Source organism: Trachemys scripta, chromosome 8 (assembly GCF_013100865.1).
Source record: "Trachemys scripta elegans isolate TJP31775 chromosome 8, CAS_Tse_1.0, whole genome shotgun sequence".
Classification (NCBI taxonomy): domain Eukaryota; kingdom Metazoa; phylum Chordata; order Testudines; family Emydidae; genus Trachemys; species Trachemys scripta.
Window position 1 is genome coordinate 58,906,663 of NC_048305.1, and position 27,682 is coordinate 58,934,344.

The window sequence follows — 27,682 nt, forward strand, 5'->3', positions numbered from 1 at the left end:
GATATTGTGATGGGTTGGCTCACAGTAACCCCCTTGGGCACTGCCAACGGATGTGCTAAGACTACTTCTGCCCTTGCTTTCCCTGCCAGCCTAGGACCCCAGTGCCCTGTCTATCTGAGCCAGACACGCCAGACATGCTGCAGGGTTACAGGTTCAACATTTATTCAACATTTATATATGGTCACTGGGATGATTAGTGATTTGGCTTCAGGATTATACTTAGCTCTCTATCCCCATCATGTCTGAACTTCTGGGGTAGAAAGGATGACCTGATAATTGTAGCAAATTAGTGACTTAGAAGTTGCGTTGGCTGAGGCATAACCTAGATATGAATGAGATAATGGTGGTAGATTAGGGAAAGCAACCAGAAATATTGGTAATGATTAGAGCTTATCAGAAATCTTCCATTGGAATGATTTTTGGTGGAAAATGCAGTTTCCATAAAACTGACATTTGCAGCAGGTACACTTCAATTTTGCCCATTTTTTTTTTTTCCTTTAATTTTTCCATTGGGAAAGTCTAAAGGAAATATTTAATTTCAGGTCAATTTGACCTGAATAAGATTTTTGTTTTTTGTTTTTGTAATTGACCAAAAATGTTTAGTTTCAAATCACTTATGAAAATAAACAAACTTTATTTCCCTCTGACACATTACCCTGTGGATGTTATAATTCCAGCGCCTCTTCTCTCCTGTATGCTGGGCTTTCTGCAGGACTACTTCATCTTCCATGATACAATGTAGATTTTCTGCTCTGTGGTGAACCATGTGAGAGACAAGACTGTGTGCATTATAGAAGATGTAGCCCAGCTATGTGGTCATTTGTAACATAATTAACACAATACGCAATATTAGCAAATAATAATATTCCAATTTTATTTTGCAATCAGGGCTCTTGTTCCTAAGCAGTGAGCTACTGATTCAGAGCCCATTACAGTTACTAGAAATATTTTCATTTACTTCAGTGATCAGCCGATTAGCTCATCATTTCACAGTTGTGTGTTTTTTTTTTTTTTTTTTTTTTTTTTTTTGGCATCAGATGAACCTAATCCATTAAAATTTTTTTATGGTAAACTCGGCTGTCCTTGTAGCTTTACAAACCTGTTTCTGTTAATATCTTCCCTTCTCTTGTGGAAGAAAAGTTCCTAATAACGGTTTTGCCACAGAAGTAATTGTCAAATTGTGACAAACTAGCTGTTTCTATATTCTCTAGAGGCTTGGGCAGCTGTAGCGTGCTGATATTTTATAGCTACTTCATCTATACGCTGAGCACCTTCTGAATCTTGGATATGAAGAAATACTTTTGCTACATGTGTGGCTTCACTACAACTGGCAGACCGTGTTTTATTGTAAAATGTTCAGCTTTTCTGATTGGGGTATTTGTGTTGACCATACATTAATCCCTTTGATAATAAAATAAAAATAGGTTTTCCTTGTCTTGTTGTCTTTATCAATGCTAGGGCCAACAATTCTGGAGGCAGCAATATCATATTTTAGAAGTTATAGTCAATTATATACATATTTTGAATTTTGCTGCTCTGTCTCAGATGTACTCTTTCAACTGCTATTTCCTGTCAAATAATGTTATTAAAAAAGTTATTTTTCAGGGCTCACTCTGCTTTCAGGACTGGAGAAACCTTAACACCATCTCTGCATCTTTTCCATGAGAGGAAAATGCAAGGTGGGACCTACTTTCTATCTGAAAGCCTGCCCTGTTCCTTAAATCACAATTGTGCAGTGCATGGGCAGCTGCTGAATCACCCCTTTGTGGAGGCTAACCCCTGGCCTCGCCTCCCCACCAGAGCCCCGAGCCCTCCACACCCCCTGTGGCCGGAGAAGCCCCAGCCTGCCCACTCCAGCCATGCTGGCTGGACCGAGGACCAGACTGATGACGGGCCTGAGAACCGGACAACCCCAGCCCCTGGCTGCCAGCTGGAGCAGAGGCCCCTCCGGCTTCAGGGGAGAGTGGGAGCGAGGGCGGGCCATTAGGGCAGAGCATGGGCAGGGCTACATGCCTGTTTATTGGAGGCTTAGCCTCCCCTGGCTTATGATACCCACCATCCATGGTGCATTTGTGTATGGGGAGCCCCTATAGAGCTTGGCACTACAGTGTACAAGAAACTTTTACAATTCCTGAGAACACAAATTTTAGCCAAATCAAGTGTCTCTTTGCCTTAAAGCCATCAATTCATCAACAGAACGCCTATCCTCTCTTGTTGTCTCCCTCATTCCTTTTCCTTCTGCTATTTCGTCACTCTTATGGATGATTCCACACAACGTGGAAGCTTCCTATTGTTTCTACCATCTCCAATCTATAGCAACTGTCTTCTGTCCTTAGTTCTCTTCTTTCTTCTCTCCACTTCTCCTTTTGGTGTCCTTATCTAATCCATGATCTCTTACTACCTCTAATCTCAAATCTTTCTCTCCTGCTCTGTCATTTGCCCTTATATCCAGGGCTCTTTAAATCTCATTCTGTCCCACTACTTCCTTAATATAAATATGGAAAAATGAAACTTTTCTTCCCTTCTAATTCCTTTTCTCTCCCCATTTCTCCATCAGCAATGACAGATGAGTCTTTGGTAGCGCATTGGGTAAGAGGGAACTTGTGTATATTGGTGCACTCAGGTTTATTCATGGTTACGACTGTCCAGGTTTTAAAAGTCTTGGTTTTCAAATTCTGTGCTTTATTCATTTGTAATGTCTTTCATTCTGCATTGTTCATATTTAATTAAATAAATAAATCATTAACTTAACAAGCATAATATTTTTAGAATATGAAATATTCCAGTCACTGAATTATTTTCTGTAGCTATTAGTTGTCTTTTTTTTTTTTTTTAAACAAAGCAACTGCTGGGGGGGAGGAGAACCTGTCTTTGGCTGACATTCAAAGGGAACTGATCTAATATAATCTCTTCCAGCATTTTATGAATAATTGTGTGTCAGAGTGCTGAGATCTGATAGGTGAGTCAGCATTCTGATCACCGTAGCCTCAATTAGTTCCCCCAGTAATAGCCGATTGAATAATCAGAAGGAGAGGCTGGCGAAGTAGGAACTAATTAGCCCTCAGCTGACCAACCTGGTAAAAAAAAAAAAACAGGAAGGAAGTGTTGCACATGGGGAGGACAAGGCTAGCTGAGCCTTGAATGAAGGAACTCCCGAGAGAGGGAGAACTCCTTTTCTCGTAGGGCCCTAGGAAAGAAGGGCTGGAAGAAGTAGAGGTTAAAACTGTGACGTTGTGCTATACTGGTGTTGGTAAACAGGTTTAGAATAAACTACAGCCTGCACCCAATAAGAAAGTGTGTCTGAGAAGTTTCTGGGGTATCAGGGGACGGGGACTGAGCATGGCCCTGTCACAAATGGATACCTTGCTCTGATGCCCTATTCTTCTGATTAAAATAAATTCAGGCATGAGCATGGGTCTCATGGTGCCAGCTTCTCCTTAATTCCAGCTTCTAAGCTACATTAAAAGAAGTTTTCAAAATGAATTTAGTATATTTCTGATATACTGCTTTTTCCATGTAAGCAATTTCCAGAGTTGGCACAGTGATGTTGGGTCATCACAAATAGGGGAAGTTACCCAGACAATAATAAGTGGGAAGAGGATATCCTATAAGACAATTTTTGTGTTGACATGAAGTCTTTGTCAGAGTTTTGGGGTCACCTCTGTGGTCTCTTCAAGGCATGACCCATTAGGTCTCAGCCCTCTAGCTATCCCCTCTGTGTAGGCAGGGTTCTGGAATTCTTTCCCTCCAGACCCGGGATTTAGGCCACAGTTCCACCTGCCCATCACTGTGCATAACCCAGTAGGTCGGAACTTAGTTCAGCACCTACAGTTTTACTTGCTTTCTCAATGGCTATAACAGTGAAAACAAGCCAGCCCAGCCTTCACAAAGCAAAGTAGGGTCATGACGGAAAACCATAGTAAATATGTAGTATTTGGGTTGGATTGGTACCTTGCCATCCACCTTGAATATGGCATAATGTTCTGTCCCAGGATCAGGCACTGAGTCATGACTCAGTGTCACAGTTTGGTTTTGCTTCCCCTTTGCTCCATAGGGGAAGTAAGTTGTCAGCCATTTTTATTTCCCCTCTGTGCTGCCCCAACTCTGCTAGTCCTAAAGGGCTACACAGAAAGGATTTTCAAGTAGTTAGAGCACTAGTCTACAGTTTGGAAGACCTGGTTCAATTCCCTGAGTGACCTTGGGCAAATCCTTTAGTGTCTCTGTGCTTAAGTTCCCAATGGTAAAATGGAGAAAATAGCACTTCCCTATCTAACAGAGGCGTTGTGAGGATAAATACATTAAACACTGAGGTGCTCGGACGCTCTAGTGATGGGAGCAATATAAGTACCTTAGATAAATAGTCAAACAAGACTCCGGCCACCCCCCGCCCCTTCCGACTTTCCACCTACATGGAAGTGAAGCATAACATCTCAGCTGCTCTCCCCTCCCTCTGCTTTATGACCTGTGATACAGGTAGCCGATGCAAAGCGACAGGGAAATGCTTTATGCCTCTTGTTCCCTTGCATAGGATCATAGCCAGGGCTACTTCCTAGGGAATTACTTCACCACACTATAAGGGAATGCAGTGCTATACAAATATTTATGGGTACACTGTGGAGAACATCTTTCAAAATGGGACCCTAAAACTAGGATAATAAGTCTGTACATATAGAGACATCCATTATGGCCCATGTTTTCCATCTGTTTCCACTATTTGCGGTAGTTCATATAGTATTAGACTTTCTTTTTCCTCTGTGAGGCATAAATATACCAAATGAGGGTGGGAGAAAGAGAGGGAGAGAAATATTGTGACTTGATTCAGTAACAAAGACTTGTGCACTGCTGCACAATTTAAGATTAGATGGATTGGCTCTTCCACTTTAATAACTCAGACATAAGTTTTCACAGAGGGGGTGGCTAGATAATAATGCATTCTTAACTAATTAGAAAAGTCTGCTATTTGGTTACTGGACTTGTATGAGAATTCTGCTCATCCCAGTAGCTGAGACTTGAACTGGGATCGTTGTGGACAGTAGCCAGCAGCAATAGCAGATGAGCTGAAAGGAAGTCCCTCTCTGAGCAAGTCAGTAGACATGATAAGCTTGTCTTAGCTGAAAATTCTTTGTTGCCTGCCTGATGTTTTGGAGTCATCTGCTATAATTTCAGACAGTTACTGGAGTACAAACTCACATTCCATATTTTGTATTTATTTTTTTCTTATTAGGATCTGGTCAGCACTTGTCCAATTTAGTGTTACATTATACTCCTTTTCCTAACTTGTTTCTCTCTTTGTTTCAGCTTTTTAGAAAGTAAACTCTTGGGACAGTCCCAAGCAGGCAGGGAACTTATAATGCTCTATCTTTATTTAGTGCTTAGTAACAGATCAGATGTCAGGCAAACTCTCCATGTGCAGCAGTTGTGGATAATCACCCATTCTGCATTAGTAGCATTTGCCTCTAAGATATTTTCTCTGTCACAGCAAGCTACATTATTTGAAAGCTGGACATTTCTTAAAAGCTATTTCTTCCCTCTCTGCTTTTAATATTCCCTTTTTTCAGTTCTGTGTTTAAAAATCAATTATGCCAGCACCAAAATTGCTTCTTAATGACAGGTTGGGACATGAAGCAACTAATTCCCTCCTTCTTGGAGATGATACTTCACGGTTTGCTTTTGCATTCACTAAAAATCATGATCCCTGCCTTGTGTTAAATGAAGCAAAGCTAGCACACTACACCCACATCCTATGATTTGTAAATGTAGGAAAATACACTTTTCTGTTTTACTTTAGTACATTTAAAAAACTCATTAAATAAGACCTCCATTACCATAGTATTACACAATGGCAATGAAAATATTATATATTTTCTCTTGATTCCCTAAATATGTTGTCTGTTCTATTAAAAAAAACCCACTCATTAACTTGCAGCTTGACATTACTTGAAAAACTTCCATTTTAATTATCATCAAATTAAACACACTTTGACCATTGGAATTCTGTTCTAAACTGATTTCAGCAGAAGCTCTGCGGCTATTGGATCACCATAGGGCAGTGGTTCCCAAACGTTAACAGCCCACGAACCCCATTCTCTAAACTGTGAAATCTCATGAACCCCCTCCTAAAAATGAATATTTCCAGGATTTTAAGTTTAAATTTCCTTAATGTGATGGATGCGCTTGCTTTGCTCTGCATAGCTCTTGGAAATCCGGAACCACTGGAGAAAGATAAAGTCTCAGGTCTGGTTCAGTATCAAGTCTGTTTCTGTATGTGGTTTTCAGATGTGCATACGAGGAAAACACTTTCTCGCATAAGTATGTGTTGAAAATGGTAACAAAACTGAGGCAGCTTTTTCTGCCAGAAGGGGGTACTCGTTTCTTAAACTCAGCCAAAAGTTGATCAATGACAGATTTCTGAAACTCCTTTTCAGTTTGTAATCACAGGAGATCTCAATCAATTTCTCTTTTTCCTCAGTGTTCAATATCTGTGTTGAGAAAGTGGTATCATCAAAAGGGTTGCGAATTCAGTCATTATCGCCTGACATAGCTGGAAAGTAATCCCTGAAAGTTGTGCAAAGTCCTTTTAGGTGTGCAATTATATTGGTTTTAGTGCACTGATCCAACTGAAGTTTATGTTCTGCCAGGAAGTCAGGAAGATTACTGAAACACTCAGTTTGATTGTTTTCCAAACAACTTTCCCAGAACTACAACTTCTTTATCATGGATTCAACTTGCTCTTGCACATTGAAAACTGTTATATTGAGACCTTGAAGAGATAAATGTAGGTCATTAATTCTTGAGAAAATATCTGCTAAATAAGCTCGGCTCTGGAGCCAGATATTATTTTCCATACAGCTGGCAAATTGGAAAGGGTGGCTGTTGAAAAAATCTAGGATTTCCTTTCTAAGCTCAAAAAGCGCACAAGAATTTTGAAGTGAGAGCCATCTAACTTCAGTATGGGTCAACAGACAATTGTGTATACTACCCATTTCTTCACAAAGTATGTGAAATATTCTGGAATTTGTTGGCCATGATTTTATGAAATTCACTGCATTGTCCAGCACTTCCTTCAGTCCCTCAGACGTGTGTTTTGTTGCGAGCGCTTGTCTATGGATGCTGCAATGAGTCCAAGAGACTTTTGATGCAACCCTTTTTGTTCGAGCTACAAATCCAGGATACTCCCCTGTCATTGATGTGGCCCCATCAGTGCAAATGCCTAGGCAGGGAGACCAATCTATTTTATTTTCTTGAAAACATGCATTAGTCAGATTGAAGATACCTTCTCCCGTTGTACGTTCTTCCAATGGTCGGCAAAACAACAAGTCTTCTTCAACCAGGCCTTCATTCACATAACATACAAACAGTAGCAAAATAGCTAGATTAGCTACATCAGTTGATTCATTCAACTGTATAGCATAATATGGACTATTTTTCACTCTCTGTACAATTGTGATCTTTACATTATTTGACATGTCATTAATTCTTCATGACAATGTATTATTGGACAAAGGTCCCATGTCAATCCTTTTTGCAGCCTTTTCTCTGAGCATGCAATGAACTACGTCTTTTATACATGGACCAATCAAGCTCTCTGCTATGGTATGGGCTTATGATGCTTTTGCTAATCGGCAGCTCATGCGGTATGATGCTTCAAGTCCATTTTCATTATCAGTACTTGCTTTGGCTATAAAACTGGTAACGTCATTTTCCTCTCAGCTAATTTTCACTTGAAAAAATCAACAGGATTGTCAAGATGTGCAGTTTCTAAATGCCACCGAAGTAGAGAAGGTTTGAGGCTGCTGTTTGCTAGAACATCACCACAAATCACACACAGTGGTTTTGGGCGTTCTTGATCACCAATGCATGTAAAGCCATATTTTACAAAGAAAAGAAAATATGACAATGATTATATAAGTGACTTTCCAGGACCGTCATGATCATTAGACTTAGATTTTCCACAGTGTGGACTTGAGGAAACACTAGTTGATTCTTGCATCTTTACACTTTCCTTTTTCAGCCTCTTATCCATTGAACTTGTGTACAAAAGTTCTAATAAAAACAACACAGAGAGACTGCTAACAACCAACAAACTAGAAAATGAGAAGATTCACTCAAGTCTCACTGAAGCAAAACAGCACTCCAGAGAGAATGACAATTACTGAGGCACCTTAACACTGCTACACTGGCTACAACATGCTTCCGGCTGGTTTGGCTCGCAAACAGCTTTTCGTCCGCCACGAGGTCTCTCCCTATGAGGGTGTCTTGCAAGGGACAAATTAGCTTGGACCACCCCTCATGTACAGCGCGGCTCCTGCTCACTCTGCCCTCCATACCAACTTCTCCTGTCTGACAGGGGTCTGAGTTGCCACCTGGGGGTCTCAGCTGCCACCCTGCCCACCACAGGGCTCAGGCTACCGGCCCCATGCCATGGTCTGGGCTGCGGCTCTGAACTCCGTGGGGCTCCTGCTGCTGGACCCCATTGACCGCCCTGGTCAACTGAGCTCCACTGAGCTTGTGCTGAAGGTCCTGCTGAATGCCAGGGCTCGGGCTGCCAGCCCCAACTACCCGGTCTCGCTCCCCCTGTAATGTTCTGTGAACCCCCAGGGCTTCCACAAACCCTAGTTTGGGGACCACTGCCATAGGGTATGTCTACACAGCCCCTGGGACCACACTTCCCAGTGTGAGTAGACAGACACACACTAGCTCTGCTACAGCTAGCACACTATAAAAGCAGTGTAGCTCTAGTACCTAGGTGTTAGCACAAGCTAGCTGCCTAAGTATGTACCCAGTGGATTCAGGTAGGTTTGAACTTGGGTGACTTACCTGAGCTGCTTCCTGTGCTACCCTGGCTACATGCTCCTAGCTGCAGTGTAGACATACAGATACGCAGCTGCTTGAACCACTGCCTAAGCGCGTGTGTAGAGATTCAAGGAGTCAGCCATAGAAGAGGGCTTCCAGGTGTGTAGGGGCATGGACCTCTTCTGTAGACTTCTCACATCCTGACTTTGGAATGGAACTGTGTTATTTCAAATGGTTTGGGGGCCCTTACTACACCTCCTTCCTATAACTCCTTCCCCAGCTGACCCATCCCAATGCCACCTACACCATCAGCTTTGAACGCTTTTGAGTATTCATAATTAGCTTACTCTAGTGGTACCTATGCCAGGAAATGTGTTCTTACACCACCAACTTGCCAGGAACTATTCTCCTTCCAATCAGATGAGGATGTGGGCATAGTAGTGCATGCATTCATTGCCTCCAGACTGAAATGATGTAAGTCAGGGAATCTGGGAGTGAAAATAAAAGCAATGGAGAAATTTGAACTTGGCTGGAGTGCAACAGCCTAACTCATTAGCAAGGATACACCTTGAAAATACCTCCTACTAGTGCTCCTTACTTTTCCTTGGCTCCCAGTTGTCTTTTGGTGTCATTTCAATGCCATGGTTTAATATTTAAGGACTTCAACTGAATGCTGCCTGGCAAGTTCAGATAACCACCTCTCCATTCATAGCTCAATGAAGACCCAGTCCAAAGACCATTGAAGCCAATGGAAACATTTTGACTATAATGGCTTTAGATCTAGGCCTGAGACAGCTGTGTTCCTCTGGGATAATGCAGTTGATGGTGACCCAGGACAAAACTCTTGGTTATCAAAGATAACACATTCTTGGCAGAGGTTCCCCCGTATGTGGAACAGTGTATATTTATTTTAAAAAACCACAACAATCCTGATCTAAGCCTGACCAGTTTGTGTTTTGCAAGACTGAGACTCATGTGTTTGTGACTAACATAGGGATAGCTGGCTCTCCTGTTCTGAGACATAGCTCACTTCAAGGTTTGTTCTGGAGAAATGCTTCTCTTCATTTTCCCCACACTGAGGCAGGAACCAGGATGATTGAAAGAATATTTTTCAGGATATGATTCTTTTCAACTATAGTAGGGACTTACCTAGAAATTTATATTAATAAAGAATTAAAGTAGTAATTAATGCAAATCAATGTGGGTTTATGGAAAATAGATCCTGTCAATCTAACCCTGATTTTTTTTTTTTTTGATGGGATTACACGGTTGGTCGATAAAGGTAACAGTGTTGACGTAATATGCTTAGACTTCTGTAAGGCACTAGACTTGGAACTACATGACATTTTCATTAAAAACAAACAAACCCTAGAACAATATATAATTAACATGGCCCACATTACATGCATTAAAATCCAGCTAACTGATAGGTCTCCAAATGTAATTGTCAATAGGGAATTGTCATCGAGCAGATGTGTTTCCAATGTGGTCCCACGGGGATTGGTTTTTGGCCCCACACTATTTAAAATTTTTATCAGCGATGTGGGATAAAACATAAAATAATCACTGATATTTTTTGTGTCACTTACAAACATTGGAGGATGGTGATAAATAATGAAGAGGATAGGCCACTGATTCAGAGTGATCTGGATTGCTTGGTAAACTGTGTTTTTAATAAGATAAATTTAAATTGTATACACTTACAAATAAAAAACATAGACCATATTTACAGTCTGGGGGACTCTTTACTGGGCAGCAGTGGAAATTAAATCCTACTGAGGAAAATAGAAAGGAACATAAACTCTGACAAGTCAAGTGTAAAAGCGTAATTAGGCAAGCCAAAAAAAAAAAAAAAGAAAAGAATTAGAAGAGCCAAAGACTCAAAAACTAACAAAACAAAACAAAAAAAAGGTGCATCAGAAGCAGGAAGCCTGCCAAATAATCAGTGGAGCCACTGGATGATTGGGGTGCTAAAGGAGTACTCAGGGAAGATAAGTCCATTGAGGAGAAGCTAAATGAATTCATTGCATCAGTATTGACTGCAGAGGGTGTGAGGGAGATTCCTACACCTAAGCCATTCTTTTTAGGTGACAGATCTGAGAAACCATCCCAGATAGAAGTGTCAATAGAAGAAATTTTGGAACAAATTGATAAATTAAACAGTAAGTCGCCAGGTATTCACCCAAGAGTTCTGAAGGGACTAAAATATGAACTGGCAGAATTACTAACTGTGGCAACCTATAATTTAAATTGGCTTCTGTGCCAGAAGGCTAGAGGATAGTTAGAACGACACCATTTAATCAATTTAAACAACAACAAAAAAACAGGCTCTAGAGGCGATCCTGGCACTTATAGGCCAGAAGCCTATTTTCTGTACCAGGCAAATTGGTTGAAACTAGAGTAAGAATATATTATTAGACACAAAGATGAACAAGATTTGTTGGGGAAGAGTCAACATGGCTTTTTTAAAAGGAAACCATGCTTCATCAATCTATTAGAATTATCTGAGGGGGGTCAACAAACATGAGGACACAGGTGATCTGGTGAACAGAGTATACTTAAACTTTCAGAAAGCCTTTGACAAGGTCCCTCACCAAAGGCTCTTAAATAAAGTAAGCAGTTATGGGATAAGTGGGAAGGTCCTCTCCCTTGGATCAGTAACAGATTAAAAGACGGAAAGCAAAGGATAGGAATAAATTGTCAGTATTCAGAATGGAGAAATCTAAATAGTGGGGTCCCCAGGGGTCTGTACTGGGAACAGTGCTGTTCAACATATTCATAAATTATCTGGAAAAATGGGTAAAGAATGAGGTGGTAAAATTTGCAGACAATACAAAATTACTCAAGATAATTAAATTCAAAGCCGACTGTGAAGAGTTACAAAGCTAGGTGACTGGGTAACAAAATGGCAGGTGAAATTCAGTGTTGATAAATGCAAAATTATGCACATTGGAAAACTTAATCCCAATGGTATCAAAATGATGGGATTTAAATTAGCTGTTATCACTCAAGAAAGAGATCTTGAAGTCATTGTAGATAGTTCTCTGAAAACATCTGGTATTATTTACTCATTCACATAACACAAGGACCAGGGATTACCCAATGAAATTAATAGACAGCAGGTTTAAAACAAACACAAGGAAGTAATTTTTTCACACAATGTGCAGTTAATGTGGGGATGTTGTGCTAGGGAATGTTGTGAAGGCCAAAAATATAACTGAGTTCAAAAAAAGATTAGTTCTTGGGAGGTTAGATCCATCAACAGCAATTAGCTAAGATGGTCAGGGATGCAACCCAATGCTCTGGATGTCTCTAGCCTCTGATTGCCAGATGCTGGAAGTGGACGACAGGGTATGGACGACACTCAATAGTTACCTGTTCCGTTCTTTCTCTCTGAAGCACCTGGCATTGGCCACTGTTGGAAGAAAGGATACTGAGCTAGATGGACCATTGGTCTGGATGGCCATTCTTATGACTTTCAAAGAGATTTGAGGATCGTGGTGGATAATTAGTTGAACAAGAGATCCCTGTGCGATGCTGTGGCCAAAAGAACTGATATGATCCTGGAATGCGTAAGTAGGGGAATCTCAAGTAGGAATAGAGAGTTATTTTACCTCTAAATATGGCAGTGGTGCAACTACTGGAGGACTACTGTGTCCAGTTCTGGTGCCCACAGTTCAGAAGGGATGTTGATGCTTTGGAAAGGGTTCACAGAAGAGCCACAATAATGATTAAAGAAATAGAAACTTGCATTATAGTGATACACTCGAAGAGCTCAATCTACTTAGTTTAACAAAGAAAGATTAATCATAGAATCATAGGACTGGAGGGGACCTCAAGAGGTCATCCTGTCCAGTCCCCTGCACTCAAGGCAGGACTAAATATTAGAGCATCCCTGACAGGTGTTTCTCTAACCTGCTCTTAGTCATTGGAGATTTTTGAGATTCCACAACCTCCCTAGGCAATTTATTCCAGTGATTAATTGCCCTGACAATCAGGAAGTTTTATCCTAATTTCCAACCTAAACTGCCATTGCTGCAATTTAAGCCCATTGCTTCTTGTCCTATCCTTGGAAGTTAAGGAGAACAAATTTTCTCCTGCCTACTTGTAACAACTTTCTATGTACGTGAAAACTGTTATCATGTCCCCTCTCGATCTTCTCTTCTCCAAACTAAACAAACCCAATTTTTTTTAATCTTCCCTCATAGGTAATGTTTTTTAGACATTTAATCATTTTGGTTGCTCTTCTCTGGGCTTTCTCCAATTTGTTTACATCTTTCCTGAAATGTGGTGCCCAGAACTGGACACAATACTCCAGTTGAGGCTTAATAAGCATGGAATGGCACACAAGATATAATTTGATTACAGTCTATAAGTATGCATATAGGGAACACATATTTGATATTGGGCTTTTCAGGCTAGCAGAGAAAGATAAAACATGATCTAATGGCTAGAAGTTGAAGCTAGACAAATTCAAACTGGAAATAAGGCATACTTTTTTTTAACAGTGGGAATAATTAACCACTGGAACAATTTATGCAGGGTAGTGGTAGATTCAGCATCACTGACAATTTTTTAAATCAAGATTGGATGTTATTCTAAAAGCTATGCTCTAGGAGTTAATTTGGGGAAGTTCTGTGGCCTGTGGTATACAGGAGGTCAGACCAAATGATCACAATTGTCTCGTCTGGCTTTGGAATCTGTGGAGTTATAAGAAATAGCATGGGGGTAATTGAAGCTGAGCTACATTTAACTGAATAACCATCACTCTTTCATCCTCTTTCATAACACAGTTCCTTGTTGTTCCCTAATAATTCCCTGTAAAATGTCTGCAAATGTTAAATAAAACAGTATAATCTACACAGAAATCCCTATTTTCCCCATAGTCTAACTAAGGTCCGCAAGTGAGGTCCTGAGGGATAGCTCAGTGGTTTGAGCATTGGCCTGCCAAAGCCAGGGTTCTGAGCTCAATCCTTGAGGGGACCACTTAGGGATTTGTGGCAAAATCAGTACTTGGTCCTGCTAGTGAAGGCAGAGGGCTGGACTTGATGATCTTTCAAGGTCCCTTCCAGTTCTAGGAAATGGGATATCTCCATTAACTTTAATTACTCACCTTCCAGTTAGGGGTTGTCTGCCTGTCTTCTGCCTTATTAGTAACTCCTATCACTCAGTAACAATGAGAGCACAATAAATCTGGTAGCTTCTGAAGAGTTGACTCCCTCTCTTATATTGCACACTGATCTGACAATGTGTGCCAACTCATTGCTGAACAGTTATAGAATCATAGACTTTAAGGTCAAAAGGGATCATTATGATCGTCTAGTCTGACCTGCACAATGCAGGCCACAGAATCTCACCCACCCACTCCTGTATCAAATCCTTAACCTATGTCTGAGCTGTTGAAGTCCTCAAATCATGGTTTAAAGACTTCAAGGTGCAGAGAATCCTCCAGCAAGTGACCCATGCCCCACACTGCAGAGGAAGGCGAAAACCCCCCAGGGCCTCTGCCAACCTGCCATGGAGGAAAATTCCTTCCTGACCCCAAATATGGCGATCAGCTAAACCCTCAAGACTCACCAGCCAGATACCCAGGAAAGAATTCTCTGTAGTAACTCAGATCCCACCTCATCTAACATCCCATCACAGACCATTGGGCATATTTACCACTAATCGTTAAAGATCAATTAATTGCCCAAATTAGGCTATCCCATCATACCATCCCCTCCAGAAATTTATCAAGCTTAGTCTTGAAACCAGATATGTCTTTTGCCCCCACTGCTCCCCTTGGAAGGCTGTTCCAGAATTTTACTTCTCTGATGGTTAGAAACCTTCGTCTAATTTCAAGTCTAAACTTCCTGATGGCCAGTTTGTATCCATTTGTTCTTGTGTCCACATTGGTACTGAGCTTAAATAATTCCTCTCCCTCCCTGGTATTTATCCCTCTGATGTATTTATAGAGAGCAATCATATCTCCCCTCAGCCTTCTTTTGTTTAGGCTAAACAAGCCAAGCTTTTTGAGTCTCTTTTCATAAGACAGGTTTTCCATTCCTCTGATCATCCTAGTAGCCCTTCTCTGTACCTGTTCCAGTTTGAATTCATCCTTCTTAAACCTGGGAGACCAGAACTGCACACAGTATTCCAGATGAGGTCTCACCAGTGCCTTGTTTAATGGTACTAACACCTCCTTATCTCTACTGGAAATATCTCGCCTGATGCATCCCAAGGCTGCATTAGCTTTTTTCACGGCCATATCACATTGGCGGCTCATAGTCATCCTGTGATCAACCAATACTCCGAGGTCCTTCTCCTCCTCGGCTACTTCCAACTGATGCATCCCCAGCTTATAACAAAAATTCTTGTTGTTAATCCCTATTACATTTTATCCTATTACTATTATTCCAGTTGTTCTCAATCTCAATATCTCTATAGTTTTTCCCACTCCATATTTCTTTCCCCAAGAAACCCTTCCTCTTCTAGTGTGTCAGGCTTAAGAAACCTGATGCTAATTGCCATGTCTGCTTGAAGTTTAGTATGTAGAATTAATCCTCTCTCTCTCTCTCTCCAGCTATCTAAAAAAAACCTTATTTTAAACTGCTGATGTGAAGAGATATTTGTGCAGCCACTCAACCCATTTTAATAATGATCTTTCTGATAGCTTACAGAGAGTAGGAGAAAGCAGTTATAGAAAATAAAGCTTTGAACAAAGCTGTGTATTTATACAAAATGTTCATGGTTATTTTTCAGACCAAGTGGGAATTACTTAATGAATGCACACCACCTGTGCACTGAAATGGATTTTAACAATTCCAATTACTAGCAGGGCCTTCTTTTCCCTATTGTGGATCAAACAAAATTCTTATCTGGTCTGCTAAAGAAACCTCCTTTAACACCGGAAAAATGGGGAAGATGCAAATAATCGCAGAGAGTCACATAATCATCCAGCCTTCTCAATCAGCAGAAGCAGAGCATTACAAATGTGAAGTCAGAAATGATCCAAATGTCACATTTACATTAGCTGCACTAATCAGAGAAGATCATGTTAAGTAGTAGCATAGAGAAATATTCAAAAGCTTCAAGGAAGCAATTTTTGTTGCCTACTGAATGGAATGTCTTTGATTTTAAAAGCAAAAACAGAGTAATAATGCCACAGTTGTGCCTGTAAGTAGGACCTACATTCTGTATTCCTAGATGTATGCATGTACATTTAGCTGTATTAAATTGCACATTGTTTGCTTGCTTCCAGTTCATCAAATGATCCATATGGCTCTGAATTAGTGAACCTCCAATGGAAATAGCCATAGGTAGGAACTATATCTGAGTATGTGAGGGTTTCTCCCTGTATGACAGCAGTTCCACCCCCTGTACCCATGGATACACCAGTTTCTGCAGAAGACAAGGGTCTTTCTGCATGGAGACCATTTTTCTCTGGTCCAGCTTATGGAGACCTGGACCACCATTCTACCTCCATTGGAACCACATTGTCATGTCTTGCCCCATCTGCTGCTACCCCAAAGATTATCCACGTGCTTTGGGGCTATGGAAGAGTTAGTGTAACCCCATGAACTCCCCCTACTCTTCCAGCAAACATACTTCCCACCCCTGCAGAGATGCTGTGGAAAGTCTATAGCAAGGAAGAACAATGTTACAGAGGCAGATTCTCAATGCATATCACTACACTGGCAGTACTGGCCTGATAATCTCACCCTATTGTGTTTGATAGAGGCTTCATAATTTCCTACCATCTGTTTTAATTTAAAATGGAGCTGGTCTGACTTTTTAAATAATTTGATCAATAGATAGAAATCCTTTGGATAATAGGAAAATCCAGGCAGCAAATAACGAAGATCTGGTGTGCTCTATACCAGCGTTGCAGCAGGTAGTGTTTTTATAGCATTATTGGGGTTCTTGGAATGTTACAGATACACAAGAAGACAATTGCTCTCCTCCAAGGATCTTATTATCCAAATTAGATAGTCAATGCAGTGGATGGTGAGAAGAGCCCATGGCAGGTAGGATAATGGAGAAAGAGCGGGGGAAAGATCAGTAAACACTGCAAAGGGAATACAACTGTACAGAGAATATTGTTCTCTACAGCCAGAAGGCTATATAATGGTTTTGTTTAATAAAAAAATAGCTTGATACTTTTTTTGTAGACAGTCAAGCATGAGATGGAAGTAGATTGCACCACAGTGTCAATAAAAATGGGTGGAAATTACCTGAAAGTAGCATTTATAACCATGACGATTTCTACAGACATGGAATTGTGTTTGTTGTCTTTTAAAAAATTACAATATTCAGGGCAGAATCTACATAAGCCACTTCTGTAAGTTATTTACAGCTGTGGCTATCAACGACCATTCCCTGAGGAACAATACAATGATGATACACAATATAATTCAATGATCTAGAAGAAAATATAAAATCATTGCTGGTGAAATTTACAGATGTCACCAAAAAATGGGGACTGGTAAATAATAGGAAAATATAAGGACAGGTCAGTTATACCTAGATATCTGGATCACTTGGTAAGGTGGGTTCATTCAAACCTCCATTTCAGTACAACCATATTCAAGGTCATACATGTAAGTCACACTTACAAAATGAGGGGAAAGCAGTGATTATGAAAAGTACTTATAGGTCATTCTGAATAACCAGTTGAGCTCCCAGTGCAATGTTGTAGCTGGAGGGCTAATGTGATCCTGTAGGTATCAGCTAGAGAATATCAAGTAGCAGTAAAGAGGTGACTTCTCAGTATAGCGTTGGTGAGACCATTACTTAAAAACTGTGCTAAGTTCTGGTGTCAGCACTTCAAAAAGAATATTAAGAAGTTGGAAGAATTATTAGGGTTCTGAAGAATGTTTTACAGTGAGGGATTTAAGAAGTTCCGCCTGTTTAGTTTATTAAAGAGAAGGTAAAGAGGTAACTTGATCAGTCTGCCAGTATCTACATAAGGAAGAGATATCTGATTGTAAATGGATGTTTAATCTAACATGAAATGGCATAAGAAGCTCGGAATGGAATCTGAAGCTAGACACATTCAGACCGGAAATAAGGCACACATTTTTAACAGTCATGTTAGTTAATCATTGGAACAATTTATCTAGCAGTGTGGTTATTTTCTGTCATTTGAAGTCTTTAAATCAAGACTGGATATCTTTCTTAAAGATATTCTATAGCTTAAATAAGCTGATGCAGGGATTGTTTGGTGAGGTTCTATGGCCTGTAATATGCAGACTGTCAGAATAGATTTTCAAAGTTATTTGAAAGCCTAAAGATGCAGGTAGGTGCCTATTGGGATTACAAAAGCACTTAAGCAGGTTAGGCACCTGTCTTCATCTTTAGGCTCCAGGTGACTTTTGTGGCTCCTTCTGGACTTAAAATATATTAATCTGTGCTAGTTCTGACTATCAGCCTCACAGAAGCTGTGACACCATTGTGTAGCAGCAATGCTAGCTGCCCCTGACATTGACACACACTCTGTGTGTGTGTGTGTGTGTGTGTGTGGATAAGCTACTTGAACTGTGTGGTACTAATATACAAATTAGAAGGAAAGAGATGGGTTTATTGAAATAGTGTGTGTGTGTTTGTTTAAGTTGCATATATGTTTTAAATTAATAATAATAATAATTAATAAGCGTAAGACAATATGGATGGTTCCTGAATGTTTGGGGCTTTAGTTAAATAAAACTCTTGAAGCCAGTTACATTTAGTACAAGTCAAACTTGAGTTAAAATAAATACACCTGGAATAATCCCAACTTTCATGCTTTAGTGCCTGCTGCCTGGAGGCACATTTGATTAGCAGTCACTTCATGCTGGGCTTGAAAGATCAGCACATACAAAGTAGTTGAGATGTTCTGTAATCTAGAATACAAATACTTTTTACTAGGAGAATTTTCAGTATTCTTAGGATGTTTAATAACAAGTAACCCCCTTTATAAAGAAAAAGAGTATATTTGTTTGAAAGAATAACTTCAACATTCCTTTTATAACTAAACATCCTAAAATTTGAAAGGACCAAATTTCAGTGGAAATTGCCACATCTTTGAAGAATACTGTATCATTAATCTGTAATCACCCATTGACATATTCATTTGTTCAAGAGACCAGATGTTGGTAGGGTAATTTTCATGAAATTAAGAAATCAATGTTATAACCATATGCACTCTTCAATTTGATGCAGAGGGGAATTAGTAATAAACCCAAAGTGCAGCACTTAATAAAGAGACGACATTCATATAACCTTAACCCTTTCCACAAGTGAAACTGCCATACAAATAGAAGCTTCATACATCATAATATTTGTTGTTGTTGTTTCCTGTGTGCTTTCTAAAGTAACCACTTTATTTGTTAAATTAAGAAAATTTCCCTGTATCTATATTAAGAAAAAAAGTGTAAGCAAATATTACAAAATGGAAGAAATGAAGAAAAAATGAATCAATGCTGCACAGCTAGTGAACTAATGAAATAATAACTTGAGACTAAATGGCTTTGCTGGGTTTTATTGTTCTTAGTAACTATAAAGATAATTCAATGATGATTTCAAAACTGCAATTGTTGTGAGTATTTGGATCTTAAAATGTGGATACTTTTGTCAAATAGTTGATTCCATTGCATTATTATTATTATTTTTCTTTTTGAACTTCTGGAGTAAAGATTGAGGGGGAAAACAAAATTGTCTATGGTATGTATAAACACACACTTGATGTCACGTTAGCATCTTGCATTTATATAGTATATTTCATACTTTACAAAATAAATCTGAATTGATTTTTTGCACCTCAAGAGTGGAACACACTAACCATTTATCAAATCACAGCAATACTAAACCATAGTTTAGGGCAGGACATGACAAATCATGTATTACACTGCAAGGGTAATATAAGAATGCAAAATTGTAACTATCCAAATTGGAAATTACCCAGGACACCAAGGTTAATAAGCTAATTCTGGCAAAGGGATCTTTAATTACTACCTATCATCAGTACTTTGGTTTCCATTTCATCTGAAAGATGACCTTACACAGCACATAGCTTCCTTACATTTTGCTGAGAACTTTGTTCAGAAGGGACTCACAAGGTAGAGAGACCCACCCTGAGTTGCCTAAATGTACTTGTGGGTTCATGGTGGGAGGGCTCCCAGCCGGGTGCTGACCATGATTGACCTTCCTTAATTTGTGAAAATCTGGAGAGATGATTGCCTGAAGCAGAATACCTTATGATTGTACCAGTGCTGGTGTACTATTCCTAGAAGAAATATATAGAAACCTGTTTGGCATATCTAATCAGGCTGCTGATCCATTTAGTCAGGCACTCTGCCACTGGCAGTGGTCAGCTATGGACTTGAACGACTGTGCTCACTTTTAGTCTAGCAAGTCCTGATCCATTCAAATATACTGCCTCTTGCATTGACAATGTATGGATCAGAATTACTGGGATCAGCTGTAGTCCTCTTTCCCAGGATCTCTTCAAAGGAAAGAGTGTAAGGAGAAGGATTCATTGCCACTAGTACAAGACTGAAGAATTTTGTAATCAATTCCTGTGGAGAGTTGAAGAGGAAGGTGGTTACTAGTACCTGGTTGGTCTTTCAGCAGTGATACTCTTATCGAGTTAAGTTCAAAAGTCACCTGAGGAGTGAGAACTTCAGTTCTGGGTCTTTGCTTGTTACAGTCTTGAACTCAAATAAAGAATTTGCAGCAGAGTATCTCCAATGGTGTGAATAGTTTGTCTGTAACCTGTGAATATCTTGCATTGGGTTGTACTGTAGATTTTGTTTTTGTTTGTTTGTTTTTTGTAAGATTCTCATCAGGCAATTGACCATACTTTTAGCATGAATAACGGTGTATCTCTTTGAATTCTTTTTTGTGCATACAGCTGCTGGCAAGTCTTCTAATGTCACACTCTGAGGGCTTGGGGACCGTCTGAGGTTGTGGGAGATGTGGAAAAAGTCTGTTTGCTTAATAATTTGATAAGTATTTTTGTTTTTTTATTAATTCCCTCTTTTTCTCTAGTGTTCATTTCCCGTAATGTAACATTACTCCAACTTGCACTAGGATCCTGAAGGTTCCTTGATTCCTTAGATCATTGTGTAAGCTCTTATCCACGTTGAAACTGTCATTAGAGGTAGTGTGATACTAACTGTACCTTCCATACGTCTCCAAGAGGGCTTTAGTGAATGCACAAAAAACACCACTTACAGACTTTACATCAAACTTTTGTTACTAGAGTACAGACAGTGCCATGAAAATGCACTGCAGCTACAGAACCTAGGACACTTAGACATCAGTTGGCAGCACCTAGTAGACTATAGGTTATATTATGATAATATAACGGAGAGGAGAGAGGAAGGGAATTCCGTTCTAACTTTTTCAGATGATCGACTTACATCTTAAACCTGAAGTTTAACTCTTCTTATAAATCTGCCAGTGCTTATATAATTGTGAATGTTCTGACTGTTCACAAATCTGTCTAGTCCTTTTAAGAAAAACAAAAAACAAACAACCCCCCCTGCATTATTAGTCTTGATGGCCTCCTGCAGCAATGAATTTGACAGGCTGACAACAGGGTGCCCCTTGTTTTCTTGAGATTTATTTCTGGCTGATTTATATTTTCATAAATCAGGCCATTCTTTCATGAGTTTCTTTTTTATTTCACCATTGGAAAACAAAGATCTCTCTGAAGAAAAGAAGAGAGATTGAAATATTTTTGTATGGTATGAAAGTACATGTATGATTGTGGCAGATATGAAAGGATTACAAATTAGTTTTCCTTCAAAATTTTACCTTTCAGTTTATTTGGTGGCCTAGACCAGGGGTTCCCAAATTGTGGTACATTAATTTTATATTTCATCAAATATACTTCACAACAATTTAAGGTGTGAACCATGGGCCAAGAGGATGTAGAACGAGATTGTTGTCTCAGTCCCATTCTCATCCAATTGGTGTCCAAATCTCTCTCTTTCTGTCTTTCTCACACACACACACACACACACACACACACACACACACACACACACACTAGTGATTTTTATTATTTCTTAAGATGACTACAGAAAATTCCACTTTATCAGACTATGCAATTTAAACATGTACATTGCAAAGCCATGTTAAAAATATAATTGAGAGGGTTTCCCAACTCTACCAAAATGAAGTGGGCATTTGTGTCCGTCCAAAGGAGGTGCTGCTTTAATGATGATTCCAACAGGAACCCTGGCCTGATGATCTGTATCAAAACAAGGAAGATCAGTGTTGTAACCAGAGAGACCACGTACTGCAGTCAGAGCCATAGGAAAGAACAAAAGATATGTTTTCTCTGCAGCTCTGGATATGTCAAGTAATGTATCTATGACATGAATGCACTAAGTAAGGACTGAATCATAGTCTGGGCTATGTAATAGTATGAGGATGTAAGGGGGTGTACAGTTGCCCCCTTTGTGCTCCTTTGCCAGCTACCTGCATCATGGGAGAGGATGCAGCCTCTGCACAGCTGAGCAGAAGGGGGCAGAAAGTGAGACAAGTCTTAGCTCCACACCCCACACACAATATTTAACATGTTTAGCAATGCAGCTAAACCAGCATGGTGGAAGCATATACTGCCTTTGGTATAAGCCTGTCACAGTATTTTCCTCTCAGGCACACTGAGGTGTTTAGGAAGGGTGCTCAGAATATTGTAAACTGTTAATCTAGCCTGAAACAGAAAAATAAACAAAAACACAGAAGGCGGGGGAAGGGAGTTTCTTGAAATGAGTTGGGATCTGTTTCGTTCCAGCATGCCTGGCTAATCTTCTTGAACTGACAATATGGCTATTCCTTCTTTCATATTTCATTTAAAAATATATATCTTTTGGGGGGGACTGTGATAGGGAAGTCTGCCCCCTTAAAAATGTTGCTGCCTATGGGTGAGCACAACCTTGTCATGTGGCATGACCCTTTAAGATTTTGAAAGGTCTGAGATACATGTACATGGAAGGATCTAGGAGATATTGAGAGAAATGAAGCAGCCCAGGAATAAGTGCTGCTTGGGAGGCTATCCTGTCACTATGCCTTTAAGGGCCCAGAGTCAGGAGCCTTTCAAGGAGGGCAGGGCGAAGCTTCTGGCCCTGGGAAGGGGACTAGTATAAATGCTGCCTCCTCTCTCATAGCATGGCAAACACCAGTAGGAGACATTTTGGCCTGCAGAACACTCTGAGCTTCTGGATAATTGTGTGGGAAAGGGCCAGCTGAGGGAGAACCTTGCCAAGGCCCTACAGCTGGCAAATGACAACTCAGCTCCAAGGAGGAGAGCTGGGGACTCCTGTTTTGAGAAAATGACCATGTAAAGTACAACCCCAGCTCCAGGAAAGGGGCTGAATACGTCTCCTGAACAGGAGTGAGAGCTGACCAGGACTCTTATATGAACCCAGAGTGGAGTGACTAATCAAGTAAATTACACTTTATAGAAGGACTTCAGTAATCACCGCCCCCGAAGGAGGTATGTGTTTTCAACCAACCTTAGTCTCAATAATTCATTGAAAGAACCTGAGGGGGTGCTGAGTACAATGCATTGCGGGGCCACAAGGATGTATCCTGAAGGCTGGCATCCTATAACGGGCTTTTTAGAACAAATAACAGTGACTGATTTAGTAATTGTTCTAGGTCTTCTTTACTTTAATGGGGAGTGCACTCCTCCACAGTGGACATAGCACCATGCTGAGGTTGCTCCCCCTGTGTCTCTCCTAAACAGGACCACGCTGCTTACAACACCAGGAGGGCCTCTGAAATGGCAAGGGCTGGAGCTGGGTTTCACAGATTGATTTATAATCTAGGGCCAGTTCTGTACATCAAAACCATAATATGAGAGTTTGAAAAGGACTCCACCTCTTAAATACAGGAATTTGTGCATAGTGTTTGGTATTTAGTAATGGATGAACAGACGCTTTTGAAGATCCCATATACCTTCCTTCCTCCCCCATCCCCTGGAAAGTATTAGCTTTCTTAAAGGTCATTTCATGACCAATGTGCTAAACTTAACTCAGCTGGAAGATTTTTTAAATTGCTTTTTATGGCATTTTCTTTTACAAAAATAAAGTTGGTATTGAAGTTAGTAACATTTTTTAACATACATATGCATTTTTCAGTCAAACACAGTAGATTTTAAAAAGAATGAGGGTGTGTTTATAATTTCGAGGGATCCTAGAAATTTGTTTGCCATGGAAAAACACACAATTTGAATTTTTACATTTTGTCTAAAATAAAAACATATTAATTATTAACTACATTTTACTGAAAGTACCAGCACCACTTATTCAATGCATGCAACCTCCCTCTTGTGGTTGATTTTTGAATGCTCTTTAAATTTACATACTCCAATAAACTGCATCCAGTGTAAAGAAGTTACACAATGACATATAGGGGTTCATGTTTTAATGCATTTCAATTTTCACTTGAGCCTCCAGATGTGAGTAATTACAGTTATGAAAAGATGCGGAAAACTTTAAAAATCAGCCCTAAAACCGTGTGAACTGAGTTTGGTAAGGACAAATTTCACATTGATGATAATGTGCTTTTCTATACTTTATGCAACAAGGCTATAGATTATGTTCAAAAGCAGATAATTGTAGAACACATGGAAAGCACTAAACATTAACTGAATGAAAAGACATGAAAATGAGGCTGAAACAGTAGGGCTATGGACAACAGTAAGGAAATAATGCACTATGACTGGATCATTCCAGCATTTTTGTGCATTTAAAAGAAAAATAATTTTCTGGAACTATAGAATACAGACAGAAGTATCTGGTATATGTAAGAAATACAAATTGTAATTCTATTAATTTTATTTTATTATAATGGTTGATGGCACTGGTGAGCCTTGAACTTGCTTAAAAATTGTAAATATATCAATAAAACATTGTGTTCAACTGATACCTATATATATATATATATATGTATATATATATAATTTCAGCCTTCGAGGAATCACATTGCAGCTAAGGAAAGTTCAGTGTTTCATTTTAATTGTGGGGAAAAATTGATTTTATATTTTTTTTTATCGGAGAAATTTTTTGTTTTTTTTATAATTGAAAACTAGGATACCTGATAATTTTGCAGATATTGGGCCAAATTCTGTTCTTAAAACTGCAGTCAATCCAGAGTAACTCCACTGACCTCAGTGGACTTGCTGCAAACTTACACTTTTGTAAATAGTGAGAGCAGAATTTGGCATACCTAGCCAATGTAAGTAATTTTAGCAATATAATCTCGTACCTATAAATTGTTCAGTCACTCAGGCTGTGGAGAGGAAGGTATCTATATCTTGTTAAATGAGTCAAGGTTATTATGACTTTCACTAATAGAAGGTACTCTTTTGGGGCTATATTCTGGTTTTGGTTCCATCAGTCCTCAAAGTCTGGATCTGTCTTCCGAACTAAACTGTTATATACCCGTTAGCTAGAGCTAAACAGAATAATTGATATAATTATATATATAAAAAAAAACAGAGTAAATGCTCTTTCTGATTCAAAGAATGTATGTCATTCTTGCCTTAAATTTCTGGCAATAGCAATGGCAGTTTCTGGGGAAGGGGATTAACTGAAAGGATTGGCAATAGAGTGTAGTCTTTTATTTTTATGTCACCAGTTCAAATCCAACCCAAATGTTTGTCAGGGGCTTATGTGAAATGAATTTGTTTGTGGCAATGTGAAGGAAAGTGAACCCATCACAAAAATCACTGCTACAGTTGGCATTATCTGACAATCTTGTTACAGTCTCTGCAGCGAGGACAATGGAGGCTGAACTAACTTTTCTTCCCTAGTTGTGGTTCCTCAAAGGCTAAAAAAAAAATGGGAAGGCAGGGCAGCTTGGAGAAGATGTAATTGCCATTGAATTTGTTGTAGTTGTTCTGAGCTCAGACCTATGAAGTGCTAAGCACCCACATCTTTTAGGGTATGTCTACATTGCAGTCAAACACCTGTGGCTGGCCTGTGTCAATTGACTTGGGCTTACAGGGCTCTGGGGCTATAAATCTGCAGTGGAGACATCTGGGCTCGGGCTGGAGCTTTGTCTCTGGGACCCCCAGCCCAAGCCTGGATGTCTGCATTACAATTTTATAGTCCCGTGAGCCCAAGTCAGCTGACTCGGCCACCTGCAGGTGTTTGATTGCAGGGTAGACATACCCTAAAAGACTTTGCTGGAAATTGCAGGTTCTTCACATCTTCCAGGAATGGGCTTTGTGCACTGAAACCTCATCTGATACAAATTAACATAGTTCCACAAATTTCAAGAATATGTTGATTAACATCAGCTGAGAATACGACGCTGTAAAGTTCAGTCAGAAAGGCTTCTGGACTCTCAAACCAGCCTTTTTCACATACTCAGCCTTCACGTATTCATGCCAATATGTGCAAGACAGTTTTCATAGGCAGAAACAAATGTACTGTAATAAAGTGGTTCTTTTTCTAGGAGAAAAATGCATTTTTCCAGAGGCCTATGTTTGCAAATTTGGAACTTTGCAACTATAGGATACATACATTTTGTGTTGGAGCAAATGTATGCATGTTAATGAAATGTGAAAAATAGCAAGAAGGAAAATGGTTCATTTTTGTCCAGCTCTCCTGTATTGAATCTCTGATATAAAAGCATATTACAACTTTCCCAACTAGACAGTAGTCTGAAATTAAAACAGTTTTCTAATTTTTTCTTCAGTTTCAATAATTCAGGTGATAAATATTATACTTTCTAAGGATTTGTTTAATTTTACTTCCATAGCTGAAGAACCAGCAATTATTTTTCATGAAACCTATAATATGGGAAAAGTTTGAGACTTGTATTCTGATAAACTTCCTCATTTTTGAGCAATACTTTACTTCTCAAGAAATCCTCTTGATTTCAAAGAATCTGATCCCAGAGGAAAAGTGCTACTTAGAGGATGGAAAGGTATCAGCATCTGGCCTTTAATCTGATACAGACAATAGCATACAGCTCAGATTCTGTTGTATATAGGTCTTATACCACTAATCACCATAGTACTGAGTTTCTTTCAGCATTGCATTAAGTGACATGGGTTCATTTTGTTTCATCCACTCCCATGGGGAAAATCATGTGTGCCAGGCAGTTCCACTGTTGGGGCTATTCTCAGAGCAAGGTGCTACTCAATAAAATACGAATGGCAGAATGTAGGCCTTAATACAAAAGTCCTAAACCACAATCAAACTGCCTGCATATGAAACCCAGATTGATATCAACGATCGTCTCCGTGGCATAACAGTAACACGTATATTTGTCAAATCTGACAGGAGAAGTAATGTCTTATTTGTCCATATTCACTGAAAAGTTGAGGAGAAAATGTAATAGTATTGCCTTTTTGTACTGTAGGGATGTCTGAGTAAGTAATAACAAACAACATTAATATCATGGTTTCCCAGACTCTCTTTTGGAACTGCATGCATTTGCAATGGAGAGACAATCCATGCTAACTGATGGAGCATTATGTGTTTGATATTATTTTTAGTATGTTTATGATAGCCAATCTCAAGTGAGAAAGGGCATCAATTTATTAGCTGCCTGTGCTTAGTGGCAGGTAGAAGTACTGTATGTAGAGGTGGTTGCAAAACAAACAAGCTTTCTAAACAATTTATTTTTAACTAAAATATCAGAAGAACTTCTCCCATTGACATCGATGACAAATCCTGGGTTTAACATGAAAGAAATTAAATCTTTTCCCTGTGATTTTTATAATCTCTTCTTATTACTTCTTATTATTACTAGTTTAATGGACTTTATGATAGTTAAGAAAATATACCATTTCCAAATACAAATAGTTAACAAATACAAATGTCAGACTAAAAACTTGAATACTAATACAAGAAAAGCCAAAACAGGCTTCTTGTCTTTTGCCCATTCTAAACTATTCACA